This window comes from Eptesicus fuscus, chromosome 22 (assembly GCF_027574615.1).
Source record: "Eptesicus fuscus isolate TK198812 chromosome 22, DD_ASM_mEF_20220401, whole genome shotgun sequence".
Classification (NCBI taxonomy): domain Eukaryota; kingdom Metazoa; phylum Chordata; class Mammalia; order Chiroptera; family Vespertilionidae; genus Eptesicus; species Eptesicus fuscus.
Genome location: NC_072494.1, coordinates 14,348,950 through 14,367,952, shown reverse-complemented (window position 1 = coordinate 14,367,952; position 19,003 = coordinate 14,348,950). Strand labels below are relative to the sequence as shown.

The following is a 19,003-nucleotide window of genomic DNA, read 5'->3' as shown; positions in this document are numbered from 1 at the left end:
CGGTCAAGGATGCATGCCCAGGTTACGGGCTCGATCCCCAGTGGGGGGGTGCAGGAGGCAGCCGATCAATGATTCTCTTATCACTGATGTTTCTATTGCTCTCTCCCTCTCCCTTCCTCTCTGAAATCAATAAAAACGTATTTTTAAAAAATTATAAATAAATAAATAGGCATGTGAATTATTTATTGGTTTTAAATGTCATCATTCACCCCATAGATATGTAATGAAGGTCTATATGAACAAATAAATGTATTTGTACAGCTTGTCAACTGAGAGAATAGTTTCTCATCTGCTGTAACTTTTTGTTTTTAAAGCACTTTAGCAGATATGTCCTCAGTTATTTTATTTTTTAAATGTTTTTATTGATTTTTTTTTTTTTGAGAGAGAGGAAGGAAGAGGGATAGAGAAATAGAATCATTGATGAGAGAGAAACAGCAATCAGCTGCTTCCTGCACACCCCTACTGGAGATCGAGCCAGCAATCCAGGCTTGTGCCCCTACTGGGAATCAACTGGTAAACTCTTGGTTCATGGGTCAATGCTTAACCATTGAGCCATATGCTATTAACCATTTGTATATGATACGCATCTATAGATGCAAACGGTGGACCTTTTTTAATTAAATTCAAAATATCATGGCAGTTAACTGGTTAAGAAATCACAATAATAACAAAATTTTGAACAAAATAAAACATTAAAAAAAGAAAGAAAGAAAGAAAACACCAACTTTTAACAAATTACGTCTCTCTGGCCAAAAGGGTAAAATGCCTGGAAGCATCAAAGCAATCACTTTCCTCACATTCACATTTACTCATATTTATTTGTAGGAAAGTTACATTTATTCCTTTTAGGAAGGGCCACCAACAACACAGCAGCACGCAGGTCACTGCAATTTTCCCCTAATGAAAACCATAACCTCCCGACTCAGTCATTCAGTAAGCATTTATTAAGGACCTACTCTGTGCCAGGCAGTCTGCTAAGTAAAGGGGACACAGCAACCAATAAGTCATTATCCCTGCTTTCTATAAGTTCATCTAATGGGCTGGTTCCAGAGACAACCCCAAGATAGGTATCAACTAATTTCCTTTATTCAACAAAGATTTGCTGAGTGCCAGACACCAGAAACGGGGAAAAATGAGGAAATTCTAAAAAAGAGATCCTTTCAAAATTTACTAAACAACTTGCTCTTTTGAATTATTAAAACCACATGTTCTTCTCTAAGAATGCCAACCATCAGAAGTTGGCTGTAAAGGCTTTTGATGATAACAACTAACCAAATATTTGGGTCAAAGATACTGTTTCCCTAATCCTACTACTTAGTGAGACCAGGCAGATACTGTCCTGGACTGATACATTTTTATTATTTAAGATCCAGATTGTGGTTGATCTTACCAACAATCGGAGATAAGTTGTTTCCTCTGTAGAAAGATGCTTCCAGTAGAATGCACTATAAGCCTCTCAGGTCAAACACGTGACAAATCCTGTTACACTTTCTTGCCACCATACAGTTGGTCAAAGCAGTACAGGCAACCCTTCACGATGACATAGCACCAGGCCAAGTTTTCAGGGTGACAGGTCTCTGCTTTTCCTTCTCCCTTCCACAAAAAGTACAAAAAGTATCAATTAGTATACAAGGCATCTGGCAAATATCCCATTTTCCTCTGACTTCTTCTTGAAATTAATCCAGGAAACCAACCCTTATGAGTCCTACCCAATTAATATTTTTAATATTATTATTGATAGTGGTGGTGATAGCAACTGCTAGCTTGCAGTTCACAAAGTACTTTAAAATACATTACCTGGTACACCGGTCAATGAAAAAGATGGAGAGAGGATAAGCGGAAACATCATAGGCAACTATCTTAAATATCAAAAATTAAACCCAGTTTAACTGGAATTGGAAAGGAAGTATTTTCAATCCTACCAAAGGGTCAAGTTATTTCTATCAAAAAAGCAGAGGATTGATTCTAGCAATGCCAAAATCATAAATTTCCTCTTAAACGTGTCCTTAAATGCAGGCCTAATTGATTCAAGTTGTAAATGTTAAGACCACAGTCTCAGCAAGAATCTGATAATATAAATCTTTGTTACCCCAACCCCTTTCCCAAGTCTTTACCCATAATTTAAGGCTCAATAAATATCCTTTGGAAAAAGTACTTAACAATAAGGAAGCTGCCCAAGTAAGACAAACTGACATCACACTTAGCATTCAAGTACCTTTTTTAAGATTTAACGAACACTTATTGTACACCAATAAAAGCACTAGGTTAGACACAGCCACATAATTATCTCATTAACCTCATGAGCATGCCCGGATACACCTGAACCCCCAAAACTAAACTAACTGGATCCCCAATACTAAATTGTTTTAATACTTGCAATCTTGATCCTACCTAATTAATCCCTAGAACTCAACTGGACCTCAATTCCTACTAGGACTCAGCTCTTCACTCTAACAGATTGAAAGCATTTTTAATGCTTTCTACTAGGTAATACCAAAAAATTCCTTGTGTCTATTTTTAAGCTCCTAACTCCAGAATAAACACCATTCTTCCCAGTAGGGCACATTGTGATAATGGCCACAATCTAAAACAAGTACTCTCTTGAATCACACTAGTCAGAGAATAAACCTAGAATGCTAACTAACAAATGAATTTCAGCTGGGCAGAAGACATTGGATTTTAAATAGTCTTCCCAACCTCGAAACTATTTCCTAGTCATCTGAATACAAAAGCCTTCTCTATTTGAGTGAATTGCAGAAGGCAAATTTGACCCAAGGTTCATCAGAGAGAAGTGGGGGGAAAAGAAAAAATATTCCAACTGGCATGACTACATTACAATGTTAACAGCACATTACTCACCATTGTACTACAAGAAAGAACTTGCAAGTGGGCAAGGAACATTCAGGAAGCCAAGGAAACAAACAAAACTCTTCCAGTCCTCAAAGCACAAACACATTCAAGTGCCAGGGCAGGGCACACTGTCCAGTTCATCCCCAGGTATGAGTGGGTAAAGAGGGAGTGGAAACAGGGGAGGGAAGAGAGGAAAAGCATTACAGGGCAGGTGTGCTTGTCAGCACCAAGGCAGATTTCTTTCTTGAATTCATCAAGAACCTTTTTAACAAAGAAATACTGGGAGTTCCACCTATTTTTATCACTTGATTTATTTATATAATCACAGAGAGCCAGCAATATATGTAAATGGCAGCATAATCTGATAATGGTTGCAGACATTCCCTTGGGAATCCATCAGATGTATTTCTAAATCCTAGCTCTGTCACTTTCTTTCTTTTTAAAAAATATATTTTTATTGATTTCAGAGAGGAAGGGAGAGGGACAAATAGATAGAAACATCAATGATGAGAGAATCCTTGATTGGTTTCCTCCTGCACGCCCCCCACAGGGGATCGAGCCGGCAACTCCTGTGTGTGCCCTGACCAGGAATGGAACCCTGACCTCCTGGTTCATAGGTTGATGCTCAACTACTGAGCCACCTCTTGCTGTGTGATCTTGAGCAAGTTATTTCACTTCTCTGTGCCTTAGCAGGAACCTCATCTCATATCCACTGTGTTATCTTCAGCACCTTAAACAGTGCTTAACTATTTTGGATGAGTTAATAAGTATTTCCTTAACAGAATATTAAATATTTTGAATGAATTAACCTTTAAATAGGTTTAAAAATATCTATCATATGTAATTATTATGAGTATTAAATGAGGTAATATATAAAGTGCTTAGTATAACTCAGGGTAGGGTCTCACTATTAAGTTTTCTTCCCTTTAACACCCAGCCAGCTCAGAAGTTATAACAGATGATCATGGCAAGAATTAAGATGGGATAAGAATTATAGAAGCCAAGCACTGGAAGATGTTTACTACTAGAAACCCAGTCATAAAATGCAGGAATATTTAATCTTGGCAGATGATATTAAATAACAATGCCCTTATAGTACCTACATAATAAATATTAGTTGATCCAGAAAATACTATTTTGAGTCTTCAGGTATCTGATATCAGACAGATTAAAAGCCTGGCTGAAAAGAAAAAGAGAAGAGCTCTAGCCGGTGTGCTCAGTGGTTAGAGTGTTGGCCCATGCACCAAAGGGTCATGGGTTCAATTTCCAGTCAAGGGCATGTACCTAGATTTCAGGTTTGATCCTCAGCCCTGTTCAGGGTGCGTGTGGGAGGCAACCAATCAGTGTCTCTCTCTCACATCAATGTTTCTCTCTCTCCCCCTCTCTCCCCCTCCCTTCCTCCCACTCTTTCTAAAATCAATAGAAAAAATATCCTTGGGCAAGGATTAACAACAACAAAAAAAAGAGAAGAGTGAGAATGAGTTGCATCTTAAATATACCTGTATACATATTTGAAAACCAAATATAGCCAGTTCAATTCCAGGTCAGGGCACATGCCCAGGTTATGGCTTAATCACCAGTAGGGAGTGTGTAGGAGGCAGCTGATCAATGTTACTCTCACACATCAATGTTTCTCTCTCTCCCTCTCCCTTCCTCTCTCTCTAAAATCAATAAACACATTTTTAAAAATAAACATATATATATATATGTATATATACACACACACACACACACACACACATATGTATATGTATGTATATATATGATTTCTTAGAAGGCTGTTCAATTCTCTAAAAACTTCCCATTAGCAAAATAAAAAAATATATTGATTCACAGTATTTACTGGCCTTTTTAGGTAATAAAATCAGTGCAAGTGAATTGTTCTTAACTGCTGATAGGGTAAACAAACATGAAAGATTTGGGTCCAAAACTCTTCTCCTCCCTTTACTCCAGAAAGACTAATGGGGCCTTTGAGGCTACTTCACTGATAGCTTGTAACCAAAGCAACGTATCTACACATAGGGGGAAGAACCCATCTTCAAAACTGAAGTTCAGAGAGTAAATGCAATTAAATCCAAAATTTGAAGGAATATTTTTCCTTGACTATGAAGAACTGAATCTCAGAGGAAGATAGCTTGAAGAAACCGGAGTCACTATTGCATTATGAGCCTGATAGAGAGACATATACATATGTAGTGTCTAAATATGAGGAAAACCTATGTGGAACTGAAACAGCTTGTGGTTAAACCTCATCATAATGTGGTCTTGGACTTCCCATTTCACTTCCCAGGCATCTGCTCTGTCTTTCAACCATTAAACCCACCTCCTAAGCAATATAATACCAGGTATGGTAGAAAGAGCACTGACTGACAGTCAAAAGAATGGGCTCTACACCAAGTTCTACTACTTAAACCAGTTGTTTAAATTCTCTATATTCAGTATTACCTGAGAATGTGGGGCTAGACTCAGTGCTCTTCAAAAATTTCCACCCAGGTATCCCTTTGGAGAGATAGATCAGAAACTAACCAAACCCAGCTCTCCTATTGCTATAATCCAGATTAAAAACATATACATTGTTCTTATCTACCCCTTTCCCACAAAAAAAGTTAACAAATTCTATTCATGTTTCTTCAGATCACTCCAATCTTCCAGTTTCTCCATTGCCATCACTCCTGCAGAGACTCCTTCCCAGGATTACAACAGTCCTCCAACTGCTCTCTCTTCCTCATTGTACACCATACGGCTGAATCAATTTTCCTAAAGTACTAATTTACACATAAAATCTCCTGCTTGTGGCCTGGACAGTATGGCTCGATGGTTGAGCTTCAACCTATGAACCAGGAGGTCGGGGTTCAATTCCTGGTCAGGGCACATGCCCGGGTTGCAGGGGCATGCAGGGGGCAACTGATCGATGATGCTCTCTCATCACTGACATTTCTCTCTCCCCCCTCTCCCTTCCTCTCTGAAATCAATGAAAAATATTTTTTTTAAAAAGAAACCCTAGGATGTTCATCAGTCAAAACAATAAAGGTAAACTAGGCCATTAAAAAGAAATTCTCTGCTTGTGGATTTTTCACTCTAAGGATAAACCAAACTTCTCTGCCTGAGATTTAAGGCCCTCTCCAACTTTACTAGTCTCATTGCTCTCCTAGGTGAAACACTATGCAACAAACGGTCTACTTAGTCGGCCCCCAAACCAAGGTGGGCTCAGCTCACTGCTCTCCTACCTTGAATTTTCCCTCTATATTTACTCGGTTTTCTCTCCTCTGAGGCCTAGATTATCCTAAAGGTAAAAATTTGCCTACCTACTACCTCTAGCGCCATATAACTAAATAACTGTACTCCTCACTTGACACTTAGTACCCAAGAGTTAGTATTACTATTTATCCTTTTATGCATTCAGTCTTCACAACTAATTATTAAGTTCTTGATAACTTTTACTCTGCTATACCTGAAGCCTAACTTTTCAGAAGGCAGATAGCCAATAAAATGTTAATAACTATTACCTCATTTAAATTTTCTAGGCCTCATTTTCCTCACCTAGAAAATGATGACAATATGTAAATTTCCTTTCAGTTCTAAATGCTATATGATGGTATATATGCTACTAATAGCCTGTATTTATTCCTTATATCTTGTTTTCTATATATGTATTTATGTATATGTAACTATGTTCCGTTTAACCCAGAATATAAATTCCCAAGGGGCCAATTCTCCTCCTACCTGTTTATTTACTGGGTAACACTTCCTTGACATCTCCTTACAGCAACTTGTCCAAATTCCAGTACACAGCAGGTGTTCACCAGGAAGGAATTTATAGTCTCAACTAGGCAGCAAGCGTCAAGGGAAATTTATGGATGATTTTAACTTCATTTCTAGAATGAACTAGTATAGCACAAAAATTACAAGGATCATTTAGAGAAGTAATTTAATGTTAAAATGAGAGGTCACCTTGTGCCAAATAGCTAGGAACTTATTTTAGGCATTCAAAGAAGCTAGGATGCAGCATATCTTTTTTTGTTGTTAATCCTCACTCGAAGATATTTTTCCCATTGATTTTTAGAGAGAATGGAAGGGAGGGTGGAGGAGAGACAGACAGACAGACAGCCTCCCACACTCACCCTGACTGCGGCCAGGGATTGAACCTGCAACCCAGGTACCTTACCTAAACCAGGAATTGAACCCGAGACCCTTCAGTGCACAGGCCGACGCTCTAACCACTGAACAACACAGGCCAGGGCTGAGTGCAACATATCTTAAGTCTACATCTCAAACTGTATTTTCAGAATTCTGAGAGGTGTGGGAAGCCTCTATCCCTGGTTAGTAAACAACAAGGACCAAGTATCTTTCATGTCAGGTAATCCTGTCCTTAGTACTAATGGAAAATTTCAGAAAACAAATAGTCTAACACTCAGCCAGGTCAGCTTCCAGTTCAAAGAAGACAAAAGCAAATGCTCACAAAGTTACTAATAAAAGCAGGTAAATTTGAAAACATTTGAGAACCTGCTGTCTAAAATATTTTTGTTAGCAAGGCATTGTATTTTCCCACCGTCTTGCCTCGATCCCTCACACAGGATTGATTATCTTCAAGTAAATATCAAAATTTACTAATACAAAAACCTCAAAGAAATGTTCTTCTTTTCCTTTCATGTCAGTTATTAATGACTCCAAAGGCACTAGTAGACCAACTCATTTTAAATGTCCCTGACTTTTAAAAGAACTATTTTAGGACACAAAACTGTACTTTCAAAGTAAAATTCTATATATGATGTTTTCCAAGTAGCATGTAGCCTGAATACAACTTTAATACAGTTAAGGTACAAGGTTTATATAGAATTCTAAGCCAGGTTTTGAAGGATGAGAGGAAACAACCTCTTTAAATGTTTATACCTATTCCCCTTTTCCTTTCCTGTTCTTCAGTCCTAGACTCTATCAGCTAACTCCTGCTATCTATTTCTTTGCTCTTTCCCTGACTTCTGCATCTCCCTACCCCTGATCCTAAAAACTGTGTGGGAAACTACAAGGCAAGAGTCTGGTGTCTGGAGCTGGGGCTCTTGCCCTCTTCCCTGTTAAGTCTCCAAATAAAATCAAGGGCCACAGGCAATTTTCTCTTCTATGGTTTGTGCTACCCCATCTTCCTTATCAAGACAAGAAAGGAGACATGGGGGTAGCAGGAAAAGATGTTGGGGAGTCATTCACTCCAAGGAACTGTAAGCTTATTAAAGCTTACCCGATCAACTTTATGTTGCTATTGACTGCAAGTTTTCATTCTAGGCTTATTCTCAGAGCCTATCCTGTCAACAACACTCACACATCCCCCACAAACCTTCCCAAATATACTAAATGCATGCTAAGAAATAAAAACATTTTATCAAAAATTTGAGCTAGCCGAAACCGGTTTGGCTCAGTGGATAGAGCGTCGGCCTGCGGACTCAAGGGTCCCAGGTTCGATTCTGGTCAAGGGCATGTACCTTGGTTGCAGGCACATCCCCAGTAGGGAGTGTGCAAGAGGCAGCTGATTGATGTTTCTCTCTCATCGATGTTTCTCTCTATTCCTCTCTCTTCCTCTCTGTAAAAAATCAATAAAATATATTTTTTTTAAAAATTTGAGCTAAACATAACTACAAAAAAAAGTTGGTTGCAAATTAAATCTTAGAAATGCATTTTAGAATCACAAATGGACTTGGGATTATGCACTTCAAAGAGGTTCATGATATTCTTCAGAACCCCCAGGAGGAAATCAAGGCCTGAAGTATTAAGGTAAGCACACAAAACTGCCGATATTTGACTTTTACCTACAAAATTGCAATTTCATATATTCAACTTAATATTTAATTTCTTCTTGGTGGGGGAGGGAAGAGTTTCTGGGAAGCCAAAATGATGGTTTTTTTTGGGACTATACATTCCACAATTAATAACTTCAAAATATTCTGCTGATACACAATCTGGTCTTGTTAATAAAAAGGTGTCACTAAAAATATATGTACATAGTATACATGTATGTATGTGTGTATTGGGTTTTCTCCTGAGGGGCCAAAGAATTCCAGGCTCCCAGCCGTGTTCATTAAGTGAACAGAGAGGCTGCTTTTTCTCAACACCAATGTCCCATCGCCAGTGAAGGTGTCAAGACCTTGATGACAAGAGCAGAATTTGATAGCTAGTGAAAGTCTGGCCATAGGAGCACATGCCTCAAAGGCCATCAGGAGTAATTCCCAGGAGCTCCCTCATTAGGATGAGATCAGCGATCAATTCACATTTCATTTCTCAAGGAATGTCTGCTCTCATCTAATACAGGAAGTTAGTCTTGACTGCTCTCACCATTTATGTACATTTTTATATGATTTTCAGGCTGAGAGTTTCTTTTGAAGCTTTATTTTTCATGGGGGCCACTATAATGCTCAGACTTAAACTAACGGTTCACCATCACAAAGGATTGTCTTTATTTTCTTATTCATTAATTAACCATTGCTAATGGATACTAAATGCCTACTACACATAAGTTATTGTGGCAAGCCCCATGAGATACAAAGATAAAAAAGATCTTTTATTTGCTTTCCAGAGCTTACAGTATAGAAGAGGCATGCGAATAAATAAACTCAAATACAAGATCTAGAACATATAACCACCACCAGACAAGTACCAATAAAATGAAAGGAGAATTCAAAAGTGGGAAAGATCATATCCTGTTAGAGAAGAAAAAAAAAAAATCAGGGTATGATTTAAACTGGGACTTTGATGGGTAATCCTGACAATACTTTGATGGGTAGGATTTGTTAACAGGGCAAGTACAGAGGGCAATGGAGGAAACAGGCTTAATGATTGGGTGATTAAATGAACTAGATTTATATGTAGACATATCTAAAAAACAATATAGGGAAAAAAGGATGCGAAAGGATACATGCACTTTGATTCTATTTATGTAAGATTTCAAAACAAAGCTATGTTTGTGTATTTATATAATATTAAAATAAAAGGAAAGGTATATAACATGAAATGGAATGATATATACCAAATCAGGTCAATAGTCATTCCCGGAAAAGAGGAAGGGGGAAAGGATGCAGAGTGGCTTTAGCTATATCTACCATTTTGTATCTTAAAGCAAGCAAGACATTTAAAACAAATACGACAAAATGTTAATACCCATTAAATTTGGGTTGTTGCCTCAAAATTGTGTTACGGTTTCTCCCCTGAACTTTTCTAAATAGTATTTAAAATATCTCATTATCCAAAAGTTTTAAATTAAGAAAGGGCCAGGTGACTGGAATAGTGGAGTCATTAACATAAAAGTAATAGTGAGGCCAGGCCAGCATGGCTCAATGGTTGAACATCAAGCTATGCACCAGGAGATCATGGTTCGATCCCTGGTCAGGGCACATGCCCAGCTCGTGGGCTCGATCCCCATTGTGGGACGTGCAGGAGGCAGCTCATCAATGATTCTCTCTCATCATTGATGTTTCTCTCTCTCTCTCCGCCCCCTCCCTTCCTCTCTGAAATCAATAAAAATATATTTAAAAATAATAATAGTCAGGAGCAGAATAGGTTTCTTAAACTTTAAGGTAACACTTGATTAACCTAGTTTTGAGACTGAGGAGGATCCTTCCTCACCCTCACACAGTGTGCACAAAAGGCACCTAGAACAGATAGGGAGGGGCTGACAAATATAAACAAGAAAGAAGTTGTTATTGCCATCCTAAATCAGATATCTGAGGGGACTAAGACCCACCTTCCCACATAACATAAATGCCGGTGTAACCAAGTCATCTCCCCAAAATGAAGCCAAGGAAACTTCCAGTTACATAGGAATTCAGATAAAGACTCACTGTGACTAGCTATTCTGTGCCTATCTCTCCTCCCCTCCCCCAAACACTCACAAACAAAAACAAAATGTACCCTTGCCCACTTGAGAAAGAATTAAGAACTGGCAGCTCTGCTAAAGTGGACAGTTTCCAAGCCAAGGCCCTTCTCTGAAGATGTTGACAAAGCCAGAGAAAAGAGTAAAGAAATCACAACTCAGTTAAGTTTTAAGAAAAACTTATCAATGGAAGGCATCCATCCTTCACATCCCCTTGTGTCCCAACTTTCCCCAGGGACTGAAATCTAAGGCCCGCTAAGATGTCCTTTATCCTGTTCTTAGACTATTCTCCAGCAAAAATGACTAAAACACAAAATCCAAACTTCTTTAGCATGTTAAACCAATTTTCCTCACAAAAATCCAATGAAATAAAAAATACAGAGAAAATTTAGAATCCAACTATAATGACATATGTTGTGTGTGTGTTTTTAGATAAATATATTTTTTGTCAGTGCCCAATTTCTTTTATCAAAGTTTCACTGGTACAACTTAAAACTAAGTTTAAAAGAAAACAATTTGCAGGGAACTTAGCAGGAGAAATACATCTGCACACTCAGTAAAAACAAATACCTTGACATTCTTCTACAACTGAATCATTACAGCTGAATAATAACATCCTCTTCACTCCACTCTAGGGCATCCAACTGTCCAAGGTCAAAAGTCCCTATTCCCCAAGGTAATCTCAGGGCAGATCTTCCTCAGTCAGACCTGGGAAAAGTTCACGGTGGACTGGTAAACAGACAATGGGATGGAGGACAGAAATCCCTCTGTCTTCTGACACAATACAGTGTGTGAGAATGTAAGGAACATTAGAACGGGACTTGTGAAGGACTGAGAGAGGTGACCTAACATTTATTAGTCACCTACCACATTACAGTCACTGAAGACTGAATTCCAGACCAACCTATCACTAAGACTACTTCTGTGATCCTGAGGAAAGCTCAGGCATTCCATCTGAAAATGAACAAGGGAGACTAACAAAGCATAACAATCCCTGTAGTTATTCCATGATTCTATAAACATGATCACTCAACAATGAATGTGTTACTGTTAAGTATAATACAGTTATTTTTAAAGCCTTCATTTTGTTCCTCTCCAATCCACTGTCTACACATCATTGACAAAATATCTTTCTAGAACATGAAATTTACTTTATCACCCAATGTGATTCATCATTTATTTCAGCACAAGATAAAGCTGTCTGTGATCAGCCTTACCTACTTCCCCAGTCTCATCCCTGCCCTCCAACCCTGTCCTCCAGCCAAAATAATTATTAAAAGTTACCTGAAGAAGCCTGGCTGTTTTGTTTCTTTAAGCTTTTGTTCATGCTGTTTTCTCAGCCTGCAGTGTACTTCTTTCTCCCTGTCTTCTGTAGGGTATAGCCTTAACTCATCTTGCAAGACTCTGCTCAAATGTCATCTCCTCTGGGAGGCACTTTCAAAAGTATGCGTACCCACGGCAGAATTGACCTGCCAGCCCCCACTTTCTCCCCTACATACTTCTAGTGCAGCATCTATAACCCTTCATTCCATCTAGATATTTGCACATCTGTCTCCTCCCACTAGACCCTTGTAGGTAGAGACCTTGTCTGACTCATTTGTTTCCTGTTCCTAAAACAATGCTTACAAGACGACACTCATTCCAGGGGTATTTGATGGAGTAGGGAGTAGAGGAATAGAAAATAGAAGGAGAAGGAAGAATCAAGTGGGATGGCCTGAAGAGTGGAAAATTGTTAGTGTTTATGCGTACCATCAGATTTGGCCTTCTGTTCTTTCCCGAAATTCTAGTCTTCAGACACCTTATTCATTCTCTTGGCTACAGCTACATCTATGCTAAAGAACTGCAAAACCACACTTGCAACGTAGTAACCCCCACCTCTACGCCAGCTTTGGGCTCATCTCTAACAACAGGAACAGCTTTCGCTTGGATGTTTCATTGCCACTTTAGGTCCAACACATCTCAAATTGAACTCATCGTATTCCCCTAAAAAAGAAATGACAAAACCTTCCTATCTTCTCGATTTCAGGCAATGTCTTAGAAACCCGGCTGAAACTGTCATAGACATACTTGATCACTCCCCTTCATCTTCAATATCCAGTCCAGATGATTTCAATTTTTCCTTCACAATCTCTTTCTCTTCTCCTTATTCCACTCTCCACACAATTCTAGTGAATCACCTCACACACCACGGGTGCCAAATTTCCCTTCCCTCCAAGCCAACCTTGTTCCCTACTATCTTCATATTGCTATCCCAATCAAAATTTCTCAGTGCTTCACAATTTTCTATCATTTAAAATCTAAACGTATAAGCCTAGCTGTGAAGACGCCTTATAAACATAGCTCCAAACCATCGAACCACCTTTGTTTCGCTATTCACTGCTACTCCGTCTTATCGCTGCCCAAGAACATCCTGAGTGTATCCCTATTCCAGGCTTTTGCTTGATCCCTTCTCAGCTTCAAAATGAAATAATTTTTGTTGTTATTTTCTTCATTCCTTGTACCTAACACCATTTTGGTGTTGTTGTTTTTTAATATATTTTATTGATTTTTTTACAGAGAGGAGGGAGAGGGATAGAGAGGTAGAAACAACGATCAGTCGCTTCCTGCACACCCCCTACTGGGGATGTGCCCACAACCAAGGTACATGCCCTTGACCGGAATCGAACCTGGGACCTTTCAGTCCGCAGGCCGATGCTCTATCCACTGAGCCAGACCGGTTAGGGCCCATTTTGTTTTTTAAGATCTGGAATCAGTTCCAATTCCTCTGTGACATCATTCATAAGTACCTAAGTACTCTTCTCTCAAAATAACTACGGTATAAAGTGTGTACTAATGCAATAAAAAATATATTTTCACATTTTTTAAAATTTTATTTGTGTGGCATAATAGAAGCTCAATAGGTAGTCATTTCTTCCTATTCTCCTTACTCCTAACTGGACTGTAAACTCTTCAAGGGCACAAAATTGTCATTTTACCTAATCCTCCTCAGCATCTAGCATAGAACTAAACTCAGAGCAGGTCACTAAAAATAATAGTTTAGTGATTTCTCCTATCCAAAACTACTTCTTCCAAGAAATAAAGGGACAAAACATAATCCTAAAAATCACTGTTGAAAATAATCCTGAACTACACTAAGATTCCTGAATTTCCACCTCTGATTTCCAGCCAAGATACTACAATCTTCTGACTCAAGAGTAAATAATAATCCTGTGCTCATGACATCACAAGCACATAGTTTGGTAATGATGATGAGAAGGGGTGGGAGGCAGGCAGGAGTGAAGGAAAGCAAGTAGACTGAAAGAACAAGGTTGAAAGGACAGCTGTGTGATTTTTTGTTTATTTTTAAATATGGACACTTCTTATTCTTTTTTTTTTTAATTGGCCATATTTTCAAACAAGTTTACTTCAGGAGGAAAGATCTGACAGATTTTCAGTGGAGCTAACATCTGGAAGAGCCTCTACAAAGCACAGGTCTTTTGAAAAAGCCACCTTAATCTTCAACAATGCAACATATGTCAGTAAGATTCCTCCAAATGCTGTGAGTGAAGACTCATTCTGGCTGCAACACAGGCATCACCTACCACTCACTTTTAAGCACAAGGTGTCTAGACAGCCTGAGAGGCCATATTGGACCCACAGATTTTGAAAAGAAATCGTTCTTCATTCACATATGCAGTCTCGTCTTAGTTGTCCTCATATGGGTTATTCAATTTATTGATTTCTGAGGCAAAAGCTTTAATTCAAGATTGACTGTTCTCGTCACCATCAGGTAATATAGGCTTAGAATTGCAGATTCATTTCAACAGAAGTATGATCCCAAAACACGAAAACAAAACTGGTTAAAAAATAATGTATTTCAAACCAAGAAATTTATTAAGTTCTGAATTACCTATGCTAGTGCTCTCTACAATAGCAGGGAAAGTTAAATGTACTTAAAACATGATACTGTCCTTACCATAAGCTCTTGAGGAGAATCCTGCCATCGTCTTGAGACTTCCCCACAGATCGGAACAATGGGAGACAAACAGCAGAGCTCAGCATAGTGAGTAAGGTGCATGAATACAAAAACTTCCACAAGGAATCTTATGTCTCCTAGCTGATCCTTGTAAGCCAGGATGGTCCAGAAGAGAAGCAGGAGTCACAATGTACCGGTGCCTGCCTGATTCATTGTCCCTGAGTTCCTGAACCAGAAGGCTCAATATTCCTTATTAAATCCATCCTTTGTTCAAGGACCTACAATGACTCTATTGACCCTTCTATCAACACACAACAGAGTCTGGCCACGGAGTCTCCTCCACCCTCTTGCTTGCTCTACCCATGACTTGACCAACCCACATTCTCTGCAGTCACTCTCTTTTATTCCGACAAACACAACTTCGTCATTCAGACTGTACATTCTATACTTTCTGCCTGGAAGATCTTTTCTTTACTCCTAACATTTACTTGAATGCTCACACATGTTTTATAGATAAGGATGAAGTAAATTGTCCAAGGTCACATAGTATAAACCTCAACCAAGATATGAACCAAGTTTCATCTAACTCTGTAGTCCCTGCCTCCCAAGTCCATTTCAAATTTTACTGACTCAGAAACAGTCCCTAATTCATCTCATTCTTATTTTGTTACCTCAAGTTTTCTAGACTCTACATACTGCATTTATAGCAATTATATTTGGTTTTGTTTCTCTGTTGTTTCCTAAATGTTAAAGCTTATAATAGTCTGCCTTTCCATTTACTGTAGACCACTTTCCCTAACCCCACTCCATCCCAAGGGCAAAAACATCTGTCTTTACACCTTTTATATCATCCCTGTCACTGGAGTCTGGAGACTGCTTTATCCACCTCAGTATTCAATAATTATTTGGCAAGGACTTCTTACTTAAAAAAAAAAAAAAATCAACTCCCTCTTTCTATCATATTAAAAAATCAACTGAGTTCCGGCATTCATGATAAAACTGCCCTGCAACTACATTCCAGTTCCACAGATTTTAATTATCTAAATTTATCAGGGGCTGTTGAGAAGATTCCAGTCTGCCACTCCACAGCTCCCACAGGAAACCTACTGCTAAAGTCACATTTTAAAGCAATGTTTTGGGATTCTTCCCTTGATGGGATGAATGTTTAGAGTGAGAAAAAGGGGTGCTTCCTTACAATGTCCTCTGCCAGCATCCTTAGCATGCTTGAGACATTTAGGACCGCTAAAGCTTTTGACAAATGTTACTCAGTGCCCCCCATAACAAACTGAGAACTTATTTTTAATACTGAGTTATTCCATCATAATTCACTTGGTTAATCATACTGAGTCTCAAAATTCCAAACAAATCCTTCTGAAAACTTGGAATAGTGGTGGGCTATTGGCTGCCCTACACTTAACCTTGGTTTATTCAACCCCTCAATCCTCACCCCTATCCCCACGGAATTATATATGTAGTTCAACTAGGGAAAGTTGCTAAATACAGACATAATAGAATTTACCAGATATGATCACTAATATTGACACAAACCAACTCACATACTGAAAGAATTATTGATCAGCAAACTCTGAAAGGATGTGTGATTTTTAAAAATTAGATTTTACCCTTTAAGTTAAATTTTCAAATAGGTGTCCCAAAAGAAAAAGATTAAGGAAGTAAAGGTTCAGGAAAATTTCCAAGTTGCTGGTGACATAACTCCACCAAATCCAACTAACAATTAGCATTCATTACTTGTCAGCCTGCCTTAATACAAGTCAGCAGACAGCCCTTCCTTTGGCAAAGGTTTAGGTGGTGTTTTTTTCACAAGGAAGTTTCTGGCATTAAATGAAAGGGTAAGCCAAATCGGGCAACAACAAAAAAATTAGTTATAGTTTGGAAAATATCTTCCTTCCATTTTTCCTTCCTGCTGGAATGCATAAAGTCCAAAGTGGATAGTTGTTCAATTCTAAATTATTCATGTTAATGGATAATTATCGGCAGAAAGGTGCTGATAATCCGAAATGGGAAAATTTTTTAAATAACCGACTTCAGTTTTGGAATATCTTTTCAGCATATTTACCTTCACAATTACTCCTAGCATGAGCTAATATTTGTATTCATCTGCAATCCCAAAGTACATAGTAACTGGCCACTTACTCAGGGCGGTGCTCTGAGGCACACAGGGGAGCGAGTGGAAATTGTAACAGACCCGTATTCAGACTCCAGATGAGCAACATCAACTTCATTTATTTCACAGTTCTGTTCAGCCGGCAAAATATCAACAGACTAGCACAGCAGGATGGTTAGTAAACTTTAAAAGAACTGCTCAAAAGACAATGAGGACAAAGAGTATAATTGTTTGCCTATAATGTATTCATTTGTAAATTATGCAGAGCAAATGTTTAATTACAAGTCTGATTCTCCCTAGCCACCTGGCTTAAGTCCCTGCAGTCTTCTCCTCCCCACCAGGAACGAAATCTCATTTACTCTAAGGGAAATGTTTAAAGTATATGATATAGAAAATGGGTTTAAAAGATTGAGGATTAGCTACCCTTTTGGACCAGCCTTACCACCACTCCGACTTTGTCCTTTCCTACCCTAGAAATAGATTCTGAAAGACAAAGGGATCCACCTCCTCAAAGGTCTCCTAAACGTACGGGATGAGAAGACAAAAGACTGAAGAGGTACCCATTTCAGACTTTCTTAAAAAAGCATTTTAAATATGTACTTATAAAAAGATAAGGAAAATAAGAGCCAAAGCCCCGCTAATTCTTGCCTTTTGTATTTGTAACTTCCGAAGAGTCTGCAGAGAACCTTACATAAAATTTCATCATAGTCAGTTTCTTCCAACTTAATATTTATATCTGCATCGTGCCCAGAGGAGCCGCCTACGGTAGACAGACTACCTAGAGGGCGAGGGAGGGAGGGGGGGGAGGGAGGGAGGGAGGCAGGCTCGGAGCGCCGGTCCTCGCGAGCCGACATGCTAAAAATACGCCGGCCCAGTAAACAAATCCCATTCCATCCCGACCGAGCCACACCGTTAACCTAGTAATTATGAGAAGAGGAGTGAGATCACGCAGCCCCCGGCTTACTCATCATCAGCTTCTAAAGTTTCCATCGGCTCATGGCAACTTTGCTTTTTCCTGAAGTTCATCAGCCTGCCCTAGAATCGCTCTCTCTCTCGCACACACACACACACACACTTTTTCGCTCTCTGCCTCCATTACCGGACGCACCTCCGTTTGGCTATCGATAGGGGGGAGCAAGCTTGTCTCTTCATTTTACTTTTATACGGAGACTTTACAATGAACTTTATCCGGCTGTGGGGTGGTAGCCTGCACCCCTAAGCACCTTAAAACTCCACCATCCCTCCCCGAAAGTCTAGCTGACACGGTCCAACCTGCCCAGCACACTTGGGAGACCAGGATCGGGGGAGAGGGCAGAGCGAGGCGGGACCCAGGTGAAAGGCAGGAGTAACAGGGGAAGGTGGGGCCGAAGCAAGGAACCGTCAGGGCGAGGAGCGGGTGCCGAGAGGCGATGGCTCGGGGTGGAACACAATCGGAAAGGAGAAGGGGGGACAGTGGAGATCAGAGGGTCAGAGTTGGGGAAACTGAAGAGGCGGGAGGAGAACGGGGGAGGGTGACAAGGCGGGGGGCTCCGTTACCCTCGCGGCTCCCGGGGCAAGGCCCTAGGCCGGGGCGGGGCGCGGGGCCCGGCCGCCGCTCCTCATTCCGCTGCTGTGACCCCGGGGTCCGGCCGGCCCCTCCCCTGACGACGATGGAGGCGGAGGCGGAGGCGGTGGCGGAGGCTGCGACCGCGGCTGTCGCTGCGCACAGGATCCGGATCCGGGGCCAGACGGGACTGATCCGGACTGGCCTCCTCCTCCGGCGGCTTTTTTTTCCTACTCCACGCACGGTCGCCACTCCGACTCCGGCGGCTGGTTCAGGATCGGTGGTTTTCGGCCGTCCGGCCGGAAACAAGCGCCAGTTTCCGGCCGGAGCGGGTTGGTGGTAACACCCAAGCCGCCCCCGGTCCTCCCGCCCCGCCCCGCCCCGCCCCGCCCCTCCCGTAGCAGCCCCGCCTTCAGCGCCGCTCCCCTCGCCGCGGCCAGTTTGGCGCTCGTCCTGCGCGTGACCCGGTGTCTCCCTGGCCGGTGCCTGCAGCCGCCGGTCTGGAGAGGTCCGGGGCCGCAGCTGGAGGGTCCGGTGGACTTGGGAGACTTTGCGGTAGACTCCGTGGGCCGCAGCACTTTGGGAAGAAGCGGGAAGAAGCGGGGTAGTCCTGGAAAGGTGAGAGGGATGAAAATACTCTAGAATGAGAAGTCTGAAGTTCTAGTTAGAGTCTGGAAT

General features: G+C 40.4%; 1 protein-coding gene across 5 annotated transcripts in view; it reads right to left on the bottom strand.

The window, feature by feature from the left end:
* Nucleotides 1–18,629, bottom strand: part of OTUD7B (OTU deubiquitinase 7B) — a 52,707-nt gene extending 34,078 nt beyond the window's left edge. For 2 of the 5 annotated variants that reach the window (XM_028131587.2, XM_054711478.1), the window contains exons 1-2: nucleotides 18,319–18,629; nucleotides 1,391–1,593 (exon numbers count right to left, since the gene is read on the bottom strand). The gene's annotated coding sequence lies outside the window, so the exon portion shown is untranslated. Of the gene's footprint in view, nucleotides 1–1,390; nucleotides 1,594–6,573; nucleotides 6,594–11,986; nucleotides 12,071–18,318 lie in introns of those variants that run through there. The other 3 variants (XM_054711477.1, XM_054711476.1, XM_028131592.2) reach the window with 3 other exon arrangements.
* Between the last annotated feature and the right edge of the window lie 374 nt (nucleotides 18,630–19,003).